We start from the raw sequence: 21,750 nt of genomic DNA, 5'->3' as shown, positions 1-21,750 counted from the left end.
GCGGTGGCATGCTTATGGTTGACTGCAGCCTCTGTCTCCTGGACTGCCCTATTTAAAAAACAGTCTTACAAATAAACTCGTCAAAATGGAGGGAACGTTGACAACATTTGAGTATATTTTATTGTTTCTTTTTCAACTCATTATTTGCAGTGAGGCAAATCAATTGTTTTCTGCATACTTACAACTTTCTACATCTATTTGAGATTTGTTTTATACAATTCGTTTTCTCATTCTAGAAGAACCAAACCTTTTAGTTTAAGACAGAAAATATTTCCAATACCTTGCATACATAGTCATACTTTTCTGCTACTATTGCTTTAGTATAGTCTTTGATGATTTATATAAATTCTAACTTTCAGTCAAAGCAGCTGATTTCTATTTCATAGAGAAAACTAGAAGGGGGTATAGAAGTATTTATTATAGGGCCGGGTGCGGTGACTCAGGCCTGTAATCCCTTCATTTCGGGAGGCCGAGGTGGGTGGATCACGAGATCAGGAGATGGAGGCCATCCTGGCAAATACTGTGAAACCCCGTCTCTACTAAAAATACAAAAAACAAAAAAAAAGAAAAAAAAGAAAGAAAAAAAAATTAGCCAGGTGTGGTGGCGGGCATCTATAGTCCCAGCTACTCAGGAGGCTGAGGCAGGAGAATGGCATGAACCCGGGGTGTGGAGCTTACAGCCAGTGGAGATCGTGCCACTGCACTCCAGCCCCTGGGCAACAGAGCAAGATTCCATCTCAAAAAAAAAAAAAAAAAAAAGAAGAAGAAGAAGAAATATCTCCTATACACAGTTTAGCAAATTAACAAAACTCATGAAATAACCTCCTACAGTCACCCACATCCATTTTTCACTCTTTTAAATCAGAGTAAACACAATCTTTAGTTAGGTAAACACAATCATTAACACGAAAACCAGATATATTCACTATAGGAAACAAAGTGTATGTATTAAAAATATGTTGGATGACCAAATTTTAGTATTCTAGTTCCCTTAAAAATTATCTAGGTGTCCAAGTTATCTATTAAATAACTTGATCTAAGAATAGACTAAGGTTTTAAAGTTAAATAAGGATCTTAGCTATGTTGACAAACTACAGCTTACCGTATTCTAATTTAAGAATTTAGACCATTTGTATTCACATAGCTTAATGTGGGGACTTAGAACGGAGACCCCCCCTATGTTAATTTGACTTACTTATTGTTTAAGAAATTCTTGCCCAGAAATATAAAGCTATAAACCAATATATAGCTTTACTACTTGCTTCAGGAAATTCCTGAAAAGCAACTTATCTATATAGTTTGTTCATCTGGCCAACTAGTTTTTCTATCAGGATAATAGATTGCTTATCTGGCCAAATAGGTAGCTTATTAAAGAAAAAATTACTTACGGGCCGGGTGCGGTGCCTCATGCCTGCAATCCCAGCACTTTGGGAGGCTGAGGTGGGCAGATTACTTGAGGTCAGGAGTTCAATATTAGTCTGGCCAACACGGCAAAACCCTGCCTCTACTAAAAATACAAAAATTAGGCTGGGCACGTTGGCTCACACCTGATCCAGCACTTTAGGAGGCCGAGGCGGGTGGATCAGATCAGGAGTTTGAGACCAGCTTGGGCAACATGGCGAAACTCTGTCTCTACTGAAAATACAAAAACAAAAAACAGAAAAAAACTAGCTGGGCATGATGGCAGGTGCCTGTAATCCCAGCTACTAGGGAGGCTGAGGCAGGAGAATTGCTTGAACTGGGGAAGCGGAGGTTGCAGTGAGCCGAAATCTTGCCATTGCACTCCAGCCTGGGCAACAGGAGCAAAACTCCAACTCAAAAAAAAAAAAAAATTAGCCAGGTGTGGTGACAGGCGCCTGTAATCTCAGCTACTTGGGTGGCTGAGGCAGGAAAATTACTTCTTGAACCCAGGAGGCGGAGGGTGCAGTGAGCCGAGATCATACTACTGCACTCCAGCCTGGGCAACAGAGCAAGATTTTGCCAAAAAAAAAAAAAGAAAAGAAAAGAAAAATTACTCATCAAGGCTTATGTTGGCCTTTCTCGGTCTCCTAATCCTACACTATAAGTCAGGAACTGTCCTCCAGTTCAGTTAGTTTCTTGTCTTGATAAACCTGCCTTTAACAACTGAAGCCTAGATCCCTAAGCCTTATAAATATCCTCCTCTTAAGTTCCCATTTTGAGGTGTTACTAGGCTCTCTCAAGGTGGTATTCTCCCTTGTTGTAGCAGACTGAGCTTTGATTGATCAACGGAAACTGTAAGTTAATCAATGTTTGTTGTGTAAGGTTGAGAAATTTGTGGTAATATTGTTATGTGGCAATAGAAAATCAGTTCAACCCCATTAATAAAACTAGGGAAGAGTCATATAGCTGTTTTCAAACCAAAAGTTATCAAACAAGCCTAATCTATACAAGATTCACCTTTATTTTATTTCTTTGACATAAAACGTATGACTCAAAAGATTCACCTTTATAATATGAACTCATGTTGTCCTACAAACCTGCTTCTGATCTTGAGATTTCCATAATAATTTTTAAGCCTAGTTTTAAATGAGCAATTTCTTTATTTCCTGAGAAATTTGTGAATGCCAGAGTTATGTAAGTGCTTGTTTTTGTCTATGAACCAATTAGAGAGGAGCTATTTAAATTTAAGATAATTTATAATTTAATTTATTTACACACATGAGGTGGAAAAATGTCAAACTCACGCAATGAGAGGTAAAGGTTTTACACAATTACAGATAGACTTGCTCAGACTGAGAACTTGAAGTTTCAGTTCTACAGCCTCAATCATGAGTCAACAGTAAACACAGAATCATAAAAACCACTAGTGCAGATCTCGAAGGGACATTTTACTTTTAGTGAGCATATATTGTTTTCCTGATTGAGTTGAGCTCACAAATAGTCAAATAGACAAGTAAACAAAAAGAGGGCTAACAAACCAGATTTTTTTATTGTCTCTCACCCAACAGAAACCGATCCCCTTTATATCCTGAGAGAGGTCACTACATCATCACATCATAAAACCAGATTCCCAAATACAACTCTTTTTTTTGAGACGGAGTTTTGCTCTTGTTGCCCAGGCTGGAGTGCAATGACCTAATCTCAGCTCACTGCAACCTCCGCCTCCCTAGTTCAAGCAATTTTCCTGCCTCAGCCTCCTGAGTAGCTGGGATTACGGGTGCCTGCCACCACACCCAACTAATTTTTGTATTTTTTTTTTTCTTAAGTAGAGACAGCTTTCACCATGTTGGCCAGGCTGGTATCGAACTCCTGAACTCAGGTGATCCGGCCTCATCCTCCCAAAGTGCTGGGATTACAGGCATGAGCCACCATGCCCGTCCCCCAAATACTACTCTTATGAATAAAGAACAACTTGTTGACTATGTACAATCAGACTTAGATATACATGAAATGCTTTTTTGACTCTGAAATCAATGGTCTAATGTACCCACTTGTCCCCAGGTCTGACTGTAGAGTTAGACGAGATATCAAGAGTTGACTAAGAGCCAGAAAAAAGAAAGAAAAACTCCCATGGTATACTTAGAGAATGATGATTTAGGCTTAATTAATTAATTATTTATTTATTTAAATAGGCTTTTGGGGAACAGGTGGTGTTTAGTTACGTGAATAAGACCTTCAGTGATGACTTCTGAGATTTTGGTACACCCAGCACCGAAGTAGTGTACACTGTATGCAATGTGTAGTCTTTTATCCCTCACCTCCCTCCCACTCTTTCCCCTGAGTCCCCAAAGTCTATTAAATTATTTTTATGCCTTTGCAGCCTCATAGTTTAGCTCTCACTTATGAGTGAGAACATACAATGTTTGGTTTTCCATTCCTGGGTTATTTCACTTAGAATAATGGTCTCCAATTCCATCCAGGTTGCTACAAATGCCATTATTTTGTTCCTTATTATGGCTGAGTAGTATTCCATGGTGTATATATATATCTCACATGTTCTTTATCTACTCATTGATTAATGGGCATTTGGGCTGGCTTCACATTTTTGCAATTGTGGATTGTACTGCTATAAACATGTGTGTGCAAGTATCTTTTTCATGTAGTGACTTCTTTTCCTTTGGGTAGATACCCAGAAGTGGGATTGCTGGATCCAATGGTAGATTTACTTTTAGTTCCTTAAGGAATCTCCATGCTGTTTTCCATAGTGGTTTTACTAGTTTACATTCCCATCAACAGCGTAAAAGTGTTCCCTTTTTGGTGGAGGTTGCAGTGATCAGAGATAGTGCCACTGCACTCCAGTCTGGCAACAGAGCGAGACTCCATCTCAAAAAATAATAATAATAATAATAGATGCCAACATATATTATTTTTTATTGTTTGATTATGACCATTCTTGCATGAGTAAGGTGGTATCACACAGTGGTTTTCATTTGCATTTCTCTGATAATTAGTGATGTTGAGCATTTTTTCATGTTTGTTGGTCTGATATAGGCTGTTTTAGTATCAAATAGTTTACATGAGCAGTAGGATGGCCAAAGGTGCCGTATTACTGATGATCTTGAATGTTTAGAAGTGACAGTAAATCATTTTTTAATATGTTAAAATAAATTTTTTATAAATGATAAAATCATGACTTTTATATTAATATAAAAATAAACCTGTTAAAGATTTTGTTTAACTCAGGAAATAGGTGAGGTGTTACAACAAAGTCAAGGAAGAATTTTTAAAAATTATAAATCAGGAACATTTAAATAAATATGCTAATGAAATTAAGACTGGCTTCATGGGGACAGATGGGAAAGGAGGCAAACCAGTCGCCTCTGCACCAGACAGAATTTACGCTTCATAGACAATAATTATTGTACATTGCTATCAGTTATCTACAATGTGCAGAGTTGTAAATAGCTCAAGCACAATTAAGGACAAGAATCAGATACCTAGAAGTTTATGATCTAAATAATACATACTTTTTTATATTGAAGCACAATTCTTTCCCTACAATAACCTCAACTGGCTTGATGATGGGAAAGCAGTGAGACACATTTGAAAATACCTTAGGGAAAAAAATGACACAAATTCTTGGATTTTCTTGGATGTAATAAATGATTAGGAAATAGGATTCAGAGATCATTCGTTACAAGTGTGGCAATTGCCTACTTATTGGGTGGATTGCTTCATAGGCGCTAGGATAATGACTTACACAGGGTTGGGGACAATAAAGGGAAGTGGAATAAAACATTTTAAAAAGTGATCATTTTGGTAACTCAAGTTCTGTGACATTGAAAAAGAGTTTCCTTTTATTCAACATTGTATTGAAGTCCTAGATAAAATGGAAAAAGTCAAATTATCCTTGTTTGCAGATGATATGATCTTATATTTGGAAAAATCGAAAGACTTTACAAAAAGCTATTAGAACTGATAAATTCAGTAAAGTTGCAGGATACAAAATCAACATACAAAATCGGTAGTTGGCCAGGCATGGTGACTCACACCTGTAATCTCAGCACCTTGGGAGGCCGAGGCGGGTAGATCACCTGAGGTCAGGAGTTCAAGAGCAGCCTGGCCAACATGGTGAAACCCTGTCTCTACTAAAAATACAAAAAATTAGCTGGATGTGGTGGTGCACACCTGTAATCTCAGCTACTGGTGAGGCTGAGGCAGGAGAATCGCTTGAACCCAGGAGGCAGAGGTTACGGTGAGCCAAGATCGCACCATTGCACTCCAGCCTGGGCAAAAAGAGGGAAACTCTGTCTCAAAAAAAAAAAAAAAAAAAATAGCGAAGCGTGGTGGTAGGCACCTGTAATCTCAGCTACCGGTGAGGCTGAGGAAGAAGAATTGCTTGAAGCTGGGAGGTGGAGGTTGCTGTGAGCTGAGATTGCACCATTATACTCCAGTTTGGGTGACAGAGCTAGACTTTATCTTAAAAAAAAAAAAAAAAATCAGTAGTATTTTTGTATGCGAAAAGCAAACAATCTGATAAAGAAATCAAAAAAGTAATACCATTTACAATACCAAAAATAAAATAAAACACCTATGAATAAAATTAACTAAAGAAGTGAAAGATCTCTCCAATGAAAACTATAAAACATTGGTGCAAGAAATTGAAGTGGACACAATGAAAAGATATTCCATATTCATGGATTGGAAGAATCAATATTTTTATAATGTCCATACCATCCAAAGCAATGTACAGATTCAATGCAATCCTTATCAAAATACCAATGGCATTCTTCAAAGAAATAGAAAAAATAATCCCAAAATGTATATGGAACCACAGCCCAGAACAGCCAAAGCCATCCTGAGCAAAAAGAACAAAATTGGAGGAATCACATTACCTGACTTCAAATTATACTACAGAGTTATTGTAACCAAAACAACAGTGTTCTGGCTAAAAACAGACCCATAGACCAATGGCACAGAAGAGCGAACCCAGAAATAATTCCTTACATCTACAGCGAACCTATTTTTGACAAAGTTGCCAAGGGCATACACTGGGGAAAGGACAGTCTCTTCAATAAATTGTGCTGAGAAAACTGGATATCCACATGCAGAAGAATGAAACCAGACCCCTATATCATATGAAACTATACCATATACAAGCATAAAATCAAAATGGATTAAAGACTTAAATCTAAGACCTCATGCTATAAAACTATTAAAAGAAAACATTGGAGAAACTCTGGTAAATTGGTCTGGGCAAAGATTTCTTGAGTTAATTCCCCAAAAGCACAGGTAACTCAAGCAACAATGGACAAATGAGATCACTAAAAAGCTCTTGCACAGCAAAATAATCAATGAAGTGAAGAGACAACCCACTTTGTGGGAGAGAATATTTGCGCACTATCCATCTGGCAAGAAATTAGTAACCAGAATATATAAGGAGCTCAAACAACTCAATAGAAAAACATGTAATAAACTAAGTTAACAATGGGCAAAAAACTGAATAAATATTTCTCAAAAGAAGATATGCAAATGGCAAACAGGTATATGAAAAGGTGCTCAACTTCACTGATCATCAAAGAAATGCAAATCAAAACTGCAATGAGATATCATCATACCCCAGTTAAAATGGCTTTTATCCAAAAAGACAGAAAATAACAAATGCTGGCAAGGATGTGGAGAAAAGGGAACACTTGTACACTATTGGTGGGAATGTAAATTAGTATAGCCACTATGGAGAACAGTATAGAGGTTCCTCAAAAAACAAAAAATTGAACTATCATATGATCCAGTAGTCCCACTGCTAGGTATATCCCCAAAAGAAAGGAAATCAGTATATGGAAGAGTTATCTCCATGTTTTTTGAGATGTCCCATTTTTTTTGCAATACTATTCACAATAGCCAAGATTTGGAGGAATCTAAGTGTCCATCAAGAGATGAATAAGGCTGGGTGTGGTAGCTCATGCCTGTAACCCCAACAATTGAGGAGGCCGAGGCAGGTGGATAACCTGAGGTCAGGAGTTTGAGACCAGCCGGGCCAGCATGGCGAAACCCTGTCTCTATTAAAAATACAAAAAAAAATTAGCCAGGCATGGTTGCAGCCACCTGTAATCCCTGCTGCTCAGGAGGCTGTGGCAGGAGAATCACTTGAACCTGGGAGGCGGAGGTTGCAGTGAGCTGGAAGTTGCAGTGAGCCGAGATTGCGCCATTGCACTCCAGCCTGGGCAACAAGAGCGAAACTCCATCTCCAAAAAAAAAAAAAAAAGATGAATGAATAAAGAAAAGGTAGTACATATACACAGTGGAGTAATATTCAGCCATTAAAAATAATTAAATCCTGTCATTTGAAATAACATGGATGGAACAGGAGGATATGTTAAGTGAAATAAACCAGGAACAGAAAGACAAACTTCTTATGTTCTCACCCATCTGTGGGAGCTAAAAATTAAAACAACTGAACTCATGGAGATAGAAAGTAGAATGATGATTATCATAGACTGGGAAGGGTAGTTGGGTGGTGGTGATGGTGGGGACCTGGGGATGGTTAATGGGTACAAAAGTAGAGTTAGATAGAATGAATAAGAGCCAGTATGCACAACAGAGTGATTACAGTCAACAATAATTTATTGTACATTTAAAATAACTAAAGGAGTATAATTAGAATGTATATAATCCAAAGAAATGATAAATGCTTAAGGTGATGGATACCCCATTTACCTTGATGTGATTATCACACATTGTACGCTTACATCAAAATATCTCATGTACCCCATAAATATATGCACCATGTACCCATAAAAATTAAAAATAAAAACAATAAAAAAAGAAAGAAATTGTTTCAATTCTCAAGAAGTGGGAGCCAGAAAAATCAATACAAAGAGAAAAATTGCTATAATAGAGTAGGTGTAATGGCATTTTAGGGAAAGAAAACCTATTTAAGGAAGTTGAGGATGACACCACAGAGGAGACAGATCTTGCGAGGACACTTGGGGGATTTGTAGGTGTTTGTCAGGCAAATTAGAAGAAAAGAGGCAATGCAATATGCACAAACAAAGGCAGAAACAAATATGAAACTGTATTTTATGCTTGAGATTCAGAAACTAGAAAATATTAGAATTTCTGAAGTATAAGGTGTCACAGGAAGTAAATATAAGGATTACAAGAGATAAAAATGGACCGGTAATTAAAGGGTTTTCTAAGACTTACAAAGTAATTTTAAATTTTATTCTGTAGATAATGGAAAGCTACTGAGCAATGTTGTTGAGAAGTAATCTGATAAGACCGGCATCTTAGAAGGCAGCATGGGTAATTGATGGGTTTTTCAGGAAGATTTATATAAGATAAACATCAAAAAGATCACCGAGAGAGTTTCTAACCTAGCCCATTGCTCAACCTAGGCCAACGGTCATGACTATGGAAAGAAGAAATTTTGAAACATACTTAAGACATGGACTGAGAGAACTTGGTGATCATTGAAAATGGAGAACAAAGAAGAGAAAGAGATGACTCAGATTTTTCTCAGATATTTTTGTCTTGGGCAACAGCAGGTGGATGTTGTCTCCTAGATGCTATCTAGATGATATCTAGAATTGGTTATTCAGGTGAGAAGCCTAGGTTTGGGCTAAAAATGATAAATTTAGGTATCATGGCCATAAGTTAAAAATATGGCTAAAGATAAGTCTTCCCATAAAGACGATAACATAAGAAAAAGATGAGAGAAAAGGAGAAGGAATCATAGGAGAGGAGTGGAAAAGGGAATACAGAAGAGGAGAGGGCTGAGAATATCAGAGGGTAAGAACTCATTTTAGAAACTGGAGAAATTAGGCCAGGTGTGGTGGTTCACGCCTGTAATCCCAGCACTTTGGGAGGCTGAGGTTGGTGGATCACCTGAGGTCAGGGACCAGACTGGCTAACATGGTGAAACCCCATCTCTACTAAAAATACAAAAATTAGCTGGGTGTGGTGGCATGTGCCTGTAGTCTCAGCTACTCGGGAGGCTGAGGCAGGAGAATCCCTTAAACCCAGGTGGCAGAGGCTGCAGTGAGCCTAGATTGCACCACTGTACTCCAGCCTGGGTGAGAGAGCAAAACTCCATCTCAAAAAACAAACAAACAAACAAACAAACAAAAAAACCTGAGAAATTTATAGCAAAATCAGGAATGTGAAATTGTAAGGAGAAAAAGGGGATAAGATGTACAAAGGAGGAGGATTCAGCATTATTTTATGCCTGAAAGAGGTCAAGTTAGGTAAGAACTAAAACAATCCATCGGGTTTGTTAACCAGGAAGACAATGATGACATTCATCAGAGTAGTATCAGAAAAATGTGGCAGTGGATTGAATGATGGCGGAGGAAGATGTGGATGAAGAGAAATTATTCAATGGGTACAATATATGTTATTCCAGTGATGGATACCCCAAAAGCACTGACTTCACCACTCACAATCTATGCATGTAACAAAATTGCATTTGTACCATATAAACTTATACCAAAAAAAAAAAAAAAAAAAATGTGGCGAAGGAAGTAAGATTGCATCGATTAGAATGACAAGATGTGAGGAGCAAACCTAGTATAGTTCTAACTTTAAAAGCTTGGTTATTAAGAAAAAAAGAAACACAGGATCCAAGAAAGAAATAGGTGACATTTTATATCAGTCTCTGGTAAAAATTATTAGTGCATTTTTTCCATGTCTTTGCTATTGTGAATAGTGCTGCAATGAACGTACACATGCCTTTTTTTATTAGTGCATTTTTAGGTGGTAAAGTTAGCCTGAGCTTTTGAAGTACGTAGATGATTTTCTGAATTATTGGTTATATTTTGTTTAAATGTATGAGCTTCAGAAAAATGATAATAATAATTACACATTTAATTATAATGTCAAAAAGCATATAATAAAATGGTTATACCTGAGAAAAAAGAAAAATGTCTCTTTCAGGGGTTGTCATCCAATATTTATTATCCATTATTATTAGCCCCTCTCTTTTAAGGCCTTCTCAAATAATAATGCAGACTAAGTGAAAATAGTGTGTTGGCTCTGACTTGGAGCCCTTGGGTAAGTTCCTTGTTTTCCCTTTCAGAATTGACCCAGAATATACCATCTTTTTTTGATGCACTTGATCAGGAATTAATTATTCATGGATCCACAGAAAAATTTCAGAACGAAAATTAGGAAAATTCTAAAGTGAACCAAGGGAGACATTGTTCCATACCCATCTCTTTTCCTAGTGTGAATTTGGTAGGAAAATTCTCTGAGTTTGAAAAGAAAGTAGAAGAAGGGATTGAGGAAATATCATCCTCTTCTAAAAAGCTTTGGTGAAAAGACAATTATGTGACCATGCATTCTTTTCATATAAAATATATAAACAATACCAGATTATTTGTAGCAATATTACTGTTTGCTCAGCTTAAAGTATTTTTGAAGCTCAGTTTTACATCAAAGGTCTATTTTAACCTGGTTAATTTGCTGTTCTGGCATCACAACATTTCAAAATTTCAGCTTAAATTAATATAATCTCCTCTGTTTACCCTATATGTGAATATGGGGTACACTTTTTTGGATCTATGTTTAAAGGAAGAAAAGAAGGAGGAAGAAAGAAAAAAGGGAGGGAGAGAGGAACAAGGGATGATGGGATGGAAGGAAGAGAGAGAGAGAGAGGACAAGAAAGGGGAGGAGGAGGAGAGAACTGATGAGAATTAAAGAGGAGAGAGGAGAAGGAAAGAAAGGGAAAGGAAAAGCCACCATCACCACCACCATGCTGATTCTAGTTTCAGTTTGGTCACCAGCTTATTACAGAAGCATTAGTCTGATCTTTCCTGGTATCTCACGTGGTAAGGAGCTTGACATCAAGTGCTTTGTGGGTACCATCAGGGCAACCACTGATTAGAAGAAGCAAGCCAGAGTGGGATTGTCTGTATCAGGAATCTCTCAGGGTCTTCTGAAGTACCAGCAGTTGGAAGCTTACTGCAAGGAAATACCAAAGGCCAGGTAGTCTTAGCCAGAGAAGCCTCAATAGCCAAGAGAGAACCACCAACAGGCAGCCAGGTATATAGACCTTGGCTAACTTTCATAATTGTCTCTATTTTCCAGAAGCTGTAGTATTGGAAGGAATGGGGAAGAGGTGTATTGAGGGATATTAGGAAGAAACATCTGAGAAAGAGAATAAAACCAGTTCATCTTTAAAGATGAACTAGCCTGTAATTTCAGCACTTAGGGAAGCCAAGGCAGGCAGATCAGTTGAGCTCAGGAGTCTGAGACTAGCCTGGGTGACATGACAAAACCCAGTCTCTACAAAGAAAGAACAGAAATTAGTCAGGTGTGGTGGTGCATGTCTGTGGTCCCCATTACTCAAGAGGCTGAGGTGGGAGGATCACCTGAGCCTGGGAGGTCGAGGCTACAGTAAGCCATGATCATGCCACTGCACTCCAGCCTGGGCAACAGACTGAGACCCTGTCTCAAGAAAAAAATAAAAGAAAAATGAACTTGGGTGGATTTTTAATAACTGAAAGTGATCCAACAGCTTTGAGAACAACCTGAGTTATTGTTAAGAGGCAGGAAAGGAAAATTGCCAGTGCAAGGCTAAAGGCAATGATTGGAAAAATATAAAACTGTTTCATGTTTGTTCCTCCATAGAGATCCAACTGTAAATAAACTATAAATAAGTGGGATCATTTTGTTTGGTGGTAATGCTATGAAGCAGAGTAACAGTAGCAAGTAACTATGAAGAGGGGAATAGTAGGAGGCTACATTTGCTCTGGATGTCATGAGGGCCTGTTTGAGTTGAGAGCTTCCATGATAAGAAAGAACCACTCATTCCAAGCTCTGGAGTGAAAGTGTGAAACACGTAGGCTGGGCCAGGTGGCTCACGCCTGTAAACCCAGCACTCTGGGAGGCTGAGGAAGGCTTATCACTTGAGGTCAGGAGTTCAAGACCAGCCTAGCTATCATGGCAAAACCCTGTCTCTACTAAAAACACAAAAATTAGCTGAGCGTGGTGGCATGCGCCTGTAATCCCAGTTACTTGGGAGACTGAGGCAGGAGAATCATTTGAACCCATGAAGCGGAAGTTGCAGTGAGCTGAGATTATGTCACTGCACTCCAGCCTGGGTGACAGAGAGAGACTCTGTCTCAAAAAAAAAAAAAAAAAAAAGGGTAAAACACCTGAAGGTTACGGCTAAGAAAAACAACCAGTGTTTGTGAGGTGAGGCGGGCAATGACAGAAGATACCTCCAGCAAAATGGGCAAAGGTCAAGACCCTATGTACCATGATAGAATATTTTGATTGCTATTTTGCTTTCCTCAAAAAAAATTTTAAGCATTTCCTTAGCCCTGGTATTCTTGTAGAAGACTCTAGATTTATTAACTTAATTTTATTTAATGGATCACACATTCATACAATGCCAAATAATTCCAGTCTCAGGGGTAAGAGAATACTAAGACATCTCACATTTTTTTCCTTACACCCTCATTGCTACTATTATACCTAGATAGTTACAAAAAATTCATTTATACTATTCCAATTTTCATCTCACTTCGCTCACCCTACTCAAGGATTAAATTCTTGTTCATCAAACATGTGTACATACTTAAGTAGTTATAATTAACATCTAGGGTCTGGATGATATTATTTGCTTAAAAGATTGAAATAATAGATCCAAGTGTTGTTATAAATAGTCCATGTTAATCATGCCAAGAGAAAGGTATTAATTTGCTAGCATATAGAAAATATATAGAAACAATTAATGTGGTAGCATGTAGAAAATGCATAGAAAATAATGAAGGCATGATGGCTAAAAGTTCTGCTCTTTGATATTTCTGATTTAAAACCCAGAACAGGAAACGTTTCCTCTTGGACTTTAAGAGATAGAAGTGTTTAAACTCCAGAGATATAAGTCCCTGCCAGGAGCAGTATGCCCATTGTCTCTCATTAGAGCACCGTTCTTCCAAAAAATATGTTAAAGAATGTGCAGCCTGTAAGGGACATGTGCTTAGCTTTCTTGCAGCAATGTTTCTGGCTTCTTCTTTAATATAAATTACCGACCTCTCAGCACAATCCTTAAACTTCTACCTGCTACACTTATGCAAATAGTCATTCTGAATCCAACATGATACCTTTTAGTTAGTCTTGGAACATAAGTATTGCAGCTGTCTCATGGAAGAAACTGAGAAAAAAAAATTCTGTTCAGTATGGAAATAACTCTATAGAGCTCATGATAAATGAAGGCTTATGAATTGTATGTCAGTTATTGCAGTCATCACTATAGCAGTATATTTCCTTGGGTTCTTATGGGAAATTACTTTCTTTGGCACATTCTGGGGAATTATTTCCTGTGTTCCATTAGCTCTGCAAGATGACGTCCTAAAATGACGGATGCAGTTCTATTGTTTTGTTAGAGTGCTCTGTAACTGCTCTTAGGGCTCCTTGTTTGAATGCATATTACATTCTCTTTGAATATTATCTGAGAATATGATTCATAGTTTAGTCTTAATGTTTTCAAAAAATCACTTAATGAACAAGAAGGAAGCTTGTTCTGGTAGAAAGAGCAATAAACAGCAGAACAGGTAATCCTTGTTCTAGTCACGATTCCACTGCCAACTCTGTGAACTGTGGCACATTACTTTAGTTATAGTGTCTGTTTCTTCATTTATAACTTTTTTTCTTTTTTCTTCCCTTTTTCTTCAAAGCACAGCTTTACTGACTAGAGCAAGTTAGTTGTCAGGTGTTAGCTACAAGAACAAAACATATTTGGAAGCATACCAGGCTCATCATCATGAAAAAGAATAGGGTAACAGATTTCTCTACTAACATTTTCCTTTGAAATAACAAAAAATGATTATCTGTATAAAGACAAATAAGAAAATACTCTCATTAACTGAATTAACTGATTTCAGTATAACTTATTCTTAAATCCCCCTTCAGTTTATGTTTTCTGTTGCCTTAAGATTGTCAGTATTTACTAAATATTAAGTATATAACTTAAAATTCTATTCATGAGATAAAAATTAAATACAAAAATTAGGGAAAAATCATAAGCAAGTGCTGATTTATATAGCATATTAGTAAGGAATATTAGTTGCAAGCAACAGAAGTCGACTGACTAAATTAAGCAAAAATTGAGGTTATTTGAAAGGTAACAGGCACTCTGAAAATATGTTGCAGGCTAGGAAGGGGGCCTGGCTTGGGAATATGGAGAATACCAGGAAGCTGTACCAGGCAGCTGTACCAGGGAGCTGTGAAGAGCAGAGAAGCTGAAATAGAGCCGCCGTAGCATGGTGGGAACAGCCTGCTGTTAAGTTGATTCTGCTGTTATGTTGACATCATTGTATGTGACTGTCAACCATTCATTTTGTTCTTGCCTCACTTGCTCATATCCACTGTGTGGGACAGGGGCATTCAATGGGCTGAAGTTAGGTCGTGTGGCCACCTCCTGACTGTACTTAGAGACGAGAACTTCACAAGGCAGACACCCCCAATATGATCTCCAACTCTGATCATACACAGAGGGGAAATTACTTCCTAAAAGGAGGTTAGAGGGCAATGAAGAAGTAGAATGGCTAACGACAGGTGTCTACTGTATATTAAGTCACAGAGACTAGAGAAGAAAGTACAGAGACTAAAGAAGACAGTTCAGTTTTGAGTTATTGAGAGACTTTATGAAAGACACTGAATAAACAGAAGTTGAAATGAGATCCATGAACGGAGATTAAAAATGCTACACCAAAGAAATAAAGTAACAAAGATACCAAGAAAAAAATATAGGCCGGGCATGGTGGCTCATGCCTGTAATTCCAGCACTTTGGGAGGCTGAGGTGGGAGGATCATGTAAATTCAGGAATCTGAGGCTGCAGTGAGCCATGATCTACACTGAGCTCCAGCTTGGGTGACAGAGTGAGATCCTGTCAAAAATAAAGAGAGAAAGAGAGAAAGAGAGAAAGAGAGAAAGAGAAGAAAGAGAGAAAGGGAGAAAGAGAAAGAAAGAGAGAGAGAGAGAGAGAGAGAGAGAAAGAAAGAAAGAAAGAAAGGAAGGAAGGAAGGAAGGAAGGAAGGAAGGAAGGAAGGAAGGAAGAAAATATATCTAAGCCATCTAAATTCAGTCTGTGGGATGAACTCCACTCCTGGCCTAATGTGATCCTCCTGCCTCAGCCTCCCCCAAGGTTTTATTGATGAATTTAATAGGGTGGTTTTATGGTGATGCTGCATAGTTTCTAGCAACAGAAGCATACCGTCCTTCGATTAATAAGTTTCAAGGGTTATTAACGACCAATAGGACCACACAAGACTTCTGTGGCTGAGATGTTTGAGTTAAATTTTAATTGTCTTTTGCCCACCATATAGTTAGAACTGAGGCTTATGAATCTTATTTCATTTTTCATAGAAAATAAGCTGGCTTTTTGTGGTAGCAATAAGACAACCAGTGAAGACCCCCACCTGTCTCTGTTTCAACATAATTTCAAATAAACACATAAAACCTACTTCAAATGTAACACTTTCATGAACACAAACTTTGGGATTCCTCCCCCCAAGCATATGAAGTTACACAGATCTGTATTTGAATTTCATCTTCTTGATGATGAAATGTGATGGTGGATGAGTTACCTGGATTCTTTGCTTTAGTCTCATCAGTATGTAAGAGAAGAAGATATCCAATCACAGAACTTATTATAACATCAATCACCACTTTGGGGGTGATCTAGGTGCATATTAGGAACTTAAGAAATATTAATATCAGTTAATTGAATTCAAAATAATCTGTAAAATGATAGAGAAGTGTTTCTTTATGTTGGCTGTTATGAAATTACATTACTGTTGTTTGTGGTAGTCCTGTAAAGGAGAGCTCTCACTTTTTCCCAGAAACAGTAGGAAAATCAAACATTTCTCTAGATAACATGAGTAAACATGAATAAAATATATTCACAGTATCCTACCTTGATGATGGATTTGTAAATCTGTCTGCTTTCAGATGTTCAAGACCGAGGAAAATTGCACAGGAAAATAATCTTGTATTTCTTTATCAAAACTAGCAAAACTCAGCATGTACCATACATTGGAAAAAGCCTGTAAGTCTGGAGTATTTTTCAAAGTGTTTTATTTTATGTATTAGCTTGGTGTGCTTGGTAGCTCAGGGAGGGTGGTGATTACTGACTTTCCCATCTTTAATTTAGTTTTTCCCACTAAAAGTGACAACTGACACAAGGTGGGCTGAGAAAACAACAAAAGTGCATTTTCCTCCCCAATTGCAGTTAAAGAATATGTTCTCTTTGTGATAGATTACTGTGCATAAGGCTGAGTAGGATCCCAACAATTAATGGGCTGCTATAGTTAACACCATTGCTCAGAAGCAATAGGAATGCAAAGACAGACTCTGTCAGTGAGAGGTGGCAGCAGCTGGCTGTCTAGATACCCCGCAGAACCCTGCATGGGGGCTTTACTTTCATGAATTTATCAAAAGATATGGCCCTGAGCTTGTCTAGGCTTGAAGCCCTGAAGTTTTTGTCAACTCACGATAATGGATGCATTTCTCAGTGACAGATTCGTGTAAACCAAACTCACAAGGCTGATGTCTAAAATTGAGTGCCAATTCATTAATTTTTAATGGGAAATAGAAGTGTTCCACTAACCAGAGAACTACAGTCTATGACCAGTCCATTCTGTCTGTGTAGGTAAGTGAACATGAGATGTCAATTATGACCTGAAGCTTACTCGATGAACATAAAATCACAATAAAGGGAACTGGTTCAGTAAACATTCTTTAACAGTTAATGCCATCTCAGGATACAGTCAATTTTATTGGCCTAAGAGCTTCACCTATAGCTTTTATATCTCCTTTCATTAGTCACTGTGTGCTAAGTTTAACCATTAAAGGTCCATCTTCCATCATCTCCCAGTCTTAGGAAAACTGTAATCCTTTATGTACTGAGTGCAGGAGAAGTTTACTATTGACTTTTGCTCTTGCCAGGTGCCATTTATAAAATGAGGTATAAATTAAGATAACAAGCACAATTTTAAAAATGTGTATTTAGGCAGCACATAGAAGTCACACGTATTCTCAAAGAGCTGAGAGTTTAACCAAGTTGAGTCATACAGAATTTATGAAAAAAATGTATTGACTGTTATTTACTGTTAAAGAAGGCAGAAAGGGTCATCTGGTTGAGGAGCAGGAGAGATGCTAGATCTGAAGGTCTGAAAAATTTCTGGTCTCTGAAGTATTCGGTAATGGGAGTACTTCATCATGCCTCATTACCAACTGGATGAAATATGCGTAAACACTGTCCATGCACTTATCCTTGGATTCCAGACCCTGACATGCTTTAGTGACTGTAAAGGTGATACCCTGAGTTGTGCAAACTACATTGGAACTTAGATGAAATTAAGCTCTGTTGTGGCTTATAGCTGGTTGACCTCTGGACTGTTGGGAAAGTCATATTTAATATATAGTTTCAAATTTCTTGCCCCACACTAATTTTGTTTTTCCTTACATTTCCAGTAAAGTTTGGTATGTGACGAACGTCAGTGAAGAAAGTAAAGGAAAGGGCTTGGGGATTGCTCAACGTCCACTTCCACATCCCCCATCCCCAGATGCATCCACAGACCCTTGTGTAGCAGCATCCTCTGCAGAGGCCTATAGTCTAGGCATTGTTGGCCATGATTGACCCCTGGGTCCACAGGTACCACTTTCAGGGGTGATCTAGAATGGACCTAAACCCAAACTACCAAGATTCATTTGTATTACAAGTAAAAACAATGTCCATTCCCTCCATTTCAGAAAATCACATCTTTAAAGAGTTTTGTCTTTTTGCCCTTACTCTGCTCTTTGCCAATCCAAAGTGTATTTGTAGGTGGCATTTCCTGAAGATGTTCAAGGGAAAATATTTGATTGAAGAGAAGTCTCTTTTTGAGGGGAAGCAAGGATGTCCTAGGTTGGAGAATTACTGATTCTTATTAGACAGAGGTGATTGAGTCTATTTTTGAGAAGAAAGAAAAGGAGGAGGGAATCTGGAAGGCAAAAGTTTCCAGGAGCAGTTGGAAGAGCATATGAAGTTACACAGATCTGTATTTGAATTCCATCTTCTTGCTTACTAGTAGAGTGATGGTGGATGAGTTACCTGGAATCTTTGCTTTAGTCTCATCAGTATAATGAGAAAAGATATCCAATCACAGAACTTATTATAACATCAGATGAGATCATAAACAACATACCCATCAAGATGCCTAGCCCACTGTGGTGTTCAAGTGCTAGTTTCCTTCTTACCACATAATGTTGAATTGTACCAAGTGAAAAAGAGGACTTCTGAGATAATAACCTTTTTTTCCTGGTTGATTGAAAGTTTCTCTTACCTTAATGTGATTGCCCTGATAAAACCCAGAAAAGAGCTCTTTCACGCCTTGTCTGCAGACATCCCTGCTGGCAATCTCTTTCCCTGATTCACTTAGTGTACTTACCCTTGCTGTGATCACCCATATGAAGGGAGATTGGTTCAATTCTGCAATGAGGAGAATATTTCACTCTCCCACAGCGGCAGTAATGGCTCTTCTGCCCTTGGGGGGCGAGATAATAGGGGCTACTGAGTTATTTGAAAGTTTCATCTATATAGTTTTGTCCTTTTCCACTTTCGTCCATTTGATCTTAAGCACTTTTTTTTTTTTAAATACTTCTTGATGGTTTGCCAAGCCGGGATCTGGAGGTGGTTCACTTATTGTTATATTCTCATTTGTTTTTCAGATCTTTTAAGATGGATCCATCTAACTGAGTTTTACATTGTTTTATAATTAGTAGTTTCTTGTACCCTCTGATTCTTAGACTTCTTTACCTTCTGTGTGTATGTATCTCTGGATACCATAAATACAATATTACAGTGAACTAACATTTTCACCAAGCAGAATCAAATCTAATCTCACATAACTTGTATTTCAAATGTAAGAGCTAAGGCTGTGATTACCTGGGGGCCCAGGGCATGAAATGAGAATACTAAAACAAGAGTATAAAATAAGGCAGATTGTTTGCCAACAGGAATATAGATATATAATTAAAATGATGTTCAACTTTTTAGGCACAGTCTAGATTTGACTATATCTGGGGTACAGGACACAATAAATACTTTGTCTCTCTGATTAGCAGTGAAAACATCTAATTTTAAAAAATGTATCTTCAACTGTAATGTCCTATATTGTAATATCAGTAAACAGTAGATATGAGAACGGAATATGGTTACTACATACCTACACAGAAATTACATTTGGAAAGTGCTGATCACTTGGTTTTCAAAAAGATGATGATTTGTTACAGTCACTACGGAGACATCAGAGAAGCCATTGTATGTTTGTAGTTGAATTTAAGATACAGAAAACTCTGGTAAAGCTTTTCAAGTTGTATTCAAATCATTGAGTGAATCAGAGGTGAGAAATGTTCTAAATCAATAACCAGCATTCTAATGTGACTTTTATGTAATTCCTCAAGAGGAGGTTCAGGAGACTCGATGCAATGTGACTTCTAGTCAAGCCCAGACAACCTGCCACCCTGTTCTTCCAAAAGTAAAAATGAACACATGGGAATGAGCAAAGCTACCCACTTGGGATTCTATTGCTTTTCACATGTTATTTTCCATTCTGCTTGCCTCCCCCACCAATTTCTCACCCCTGCTATTTCTTTCACTGCCAGTATGGCAGAGAAAATAAATATGGTATTGGTACATATTGGTGAATATTGATACTTGAGTAAGGTTTTCTATTTCTGTTCATAGTGCAAGGGTGCCTGCAGAGCAGGACAATTTTTCTACAGTCTTACGGGTCCATTTGGCCAGTCACTGACTGATATCCAGCTGAATTTAGAAATTGTTATTTAAGATGACCTTTAAATACGTTATTTTAAAGATAATTAGGACATAAATTAGATTTCAGAGAACCAACATAGCAAGATGATTACGGAATAAGCTCTGAAACAGAATCCTCCTTCTATATACACCTTATTCAGTATGCAATTTTGCAATTTTGGGTAAATTACTCAACGTTTTTGTGCCTCAAGTTTTCTCATTTGTAACATGGGGATAATCATAATGTCTACCTGATAGGCTTGTTATGGATCAATATGTTGATATGTAAAGCATTTAGAACATGTCTGGCTCGTGATTCATGCAATGTAAGTGTTAGTTTTGTTAAGTCTACAATCCCTTATTTGCAATTCTAAAACTGAAAAGCTGAAAAAAATTGGTTCATCTTGTAGCAAACTCATTCAGTGGCAAGATCTGACCAGAACTGATCTGTGACAACTTATAAACTTCACTTATCCCACTTTGTATGAATATTCATATGTATGATGGTAGAAGTATTAATGTGTTTGATTAAGAGCTAGTGCCATACCCCTTGGGGTTGTTACATGAAATATTCACAACTTACTTAGATCCAAGACATTCTGAATTCCAAAGGACATCAGGTCCCATGGGGTTTTCTAAGGAATTGTTGACCTGTGCTGCTGCTATTTCATCTGATAAGATAGTAGAGCCATTCTTGTTTTATATTTGTTAACAGTTTGAAAATGTGGAGGCTTTCGTACATGGTGGAGTTAAAAAACACGGTGATCTACCAAAGTTTGAGAATGAAAATTCTGATTAATCAGATATTCTGACTAGTACAGAGTTGATTTATATATGATTAGTTTTGGATTACACATTTTTAAAGAGTTTGTATTGAGTGTCATCAATCCTAAAGCTTCCTTCAATAAGTGCAAACAATATTAATTGAACACTTCCTTTGTACCAAGTGCTATGTTAAAAAAGTTACATGAAATTTCATTTAATTTTCTAAACAGGTCTGTAAAGTAAGATTTTAAAATCATCATCTCACTTTACATGTAAATAAATTGAGAAGTCATGTAGGTAATCAGTGAAACTCAAGCCCAAGTTTGGGCCCTCAAAACCCATGCTCTTAAATATAAGTTGATTATATTTAAATATAAGTTGATTATCCTTTGATGATTCAGAAAGTATGACTCATGACATTATTGTGTTCCAAAGACATCATTAAGAACATTACTACTTATCATGATTGCATTTATTATGCCTTTTCTATATGCTAAACATTGTGCTATGAATAGAATTATACTTTGATTGTGAGCAATTCCAGTTTTAAAAAGTTGATTCAAAACACCTAAACAAATATTGTTTCATTATTTCTATTCAGTTTCACTCTGTGGTGAGCGATTCAGAATAAAAAGTGAATAAAGAAAAGTTCTTGCTTTTTAGGAGATTATAATCCCAGGTAAAGTGGCTGCTCTGGGGGTTAACATATGTAACGTTTTATTCTTAATTTCAGTTAATGGGTACCTAATTTAGAGTTAATAGGTACATTTAGTCTACACAA

This window comes from Papio anubis, chromosome 4 (assembly GCF_008728515.1).
Source record: "Papio anubis isolate 15944 chromosome 4, Panubis1.0, whole genome shotgun sequence".
Lineage (NCBI taxonomy): Eukaryota > Metazoa > Chordata > Mammalia > Primates > Cercopithecidae > Papio > Papio anubis.
This window is presented reverse-complemented; position numbering follows the sequence as displayed.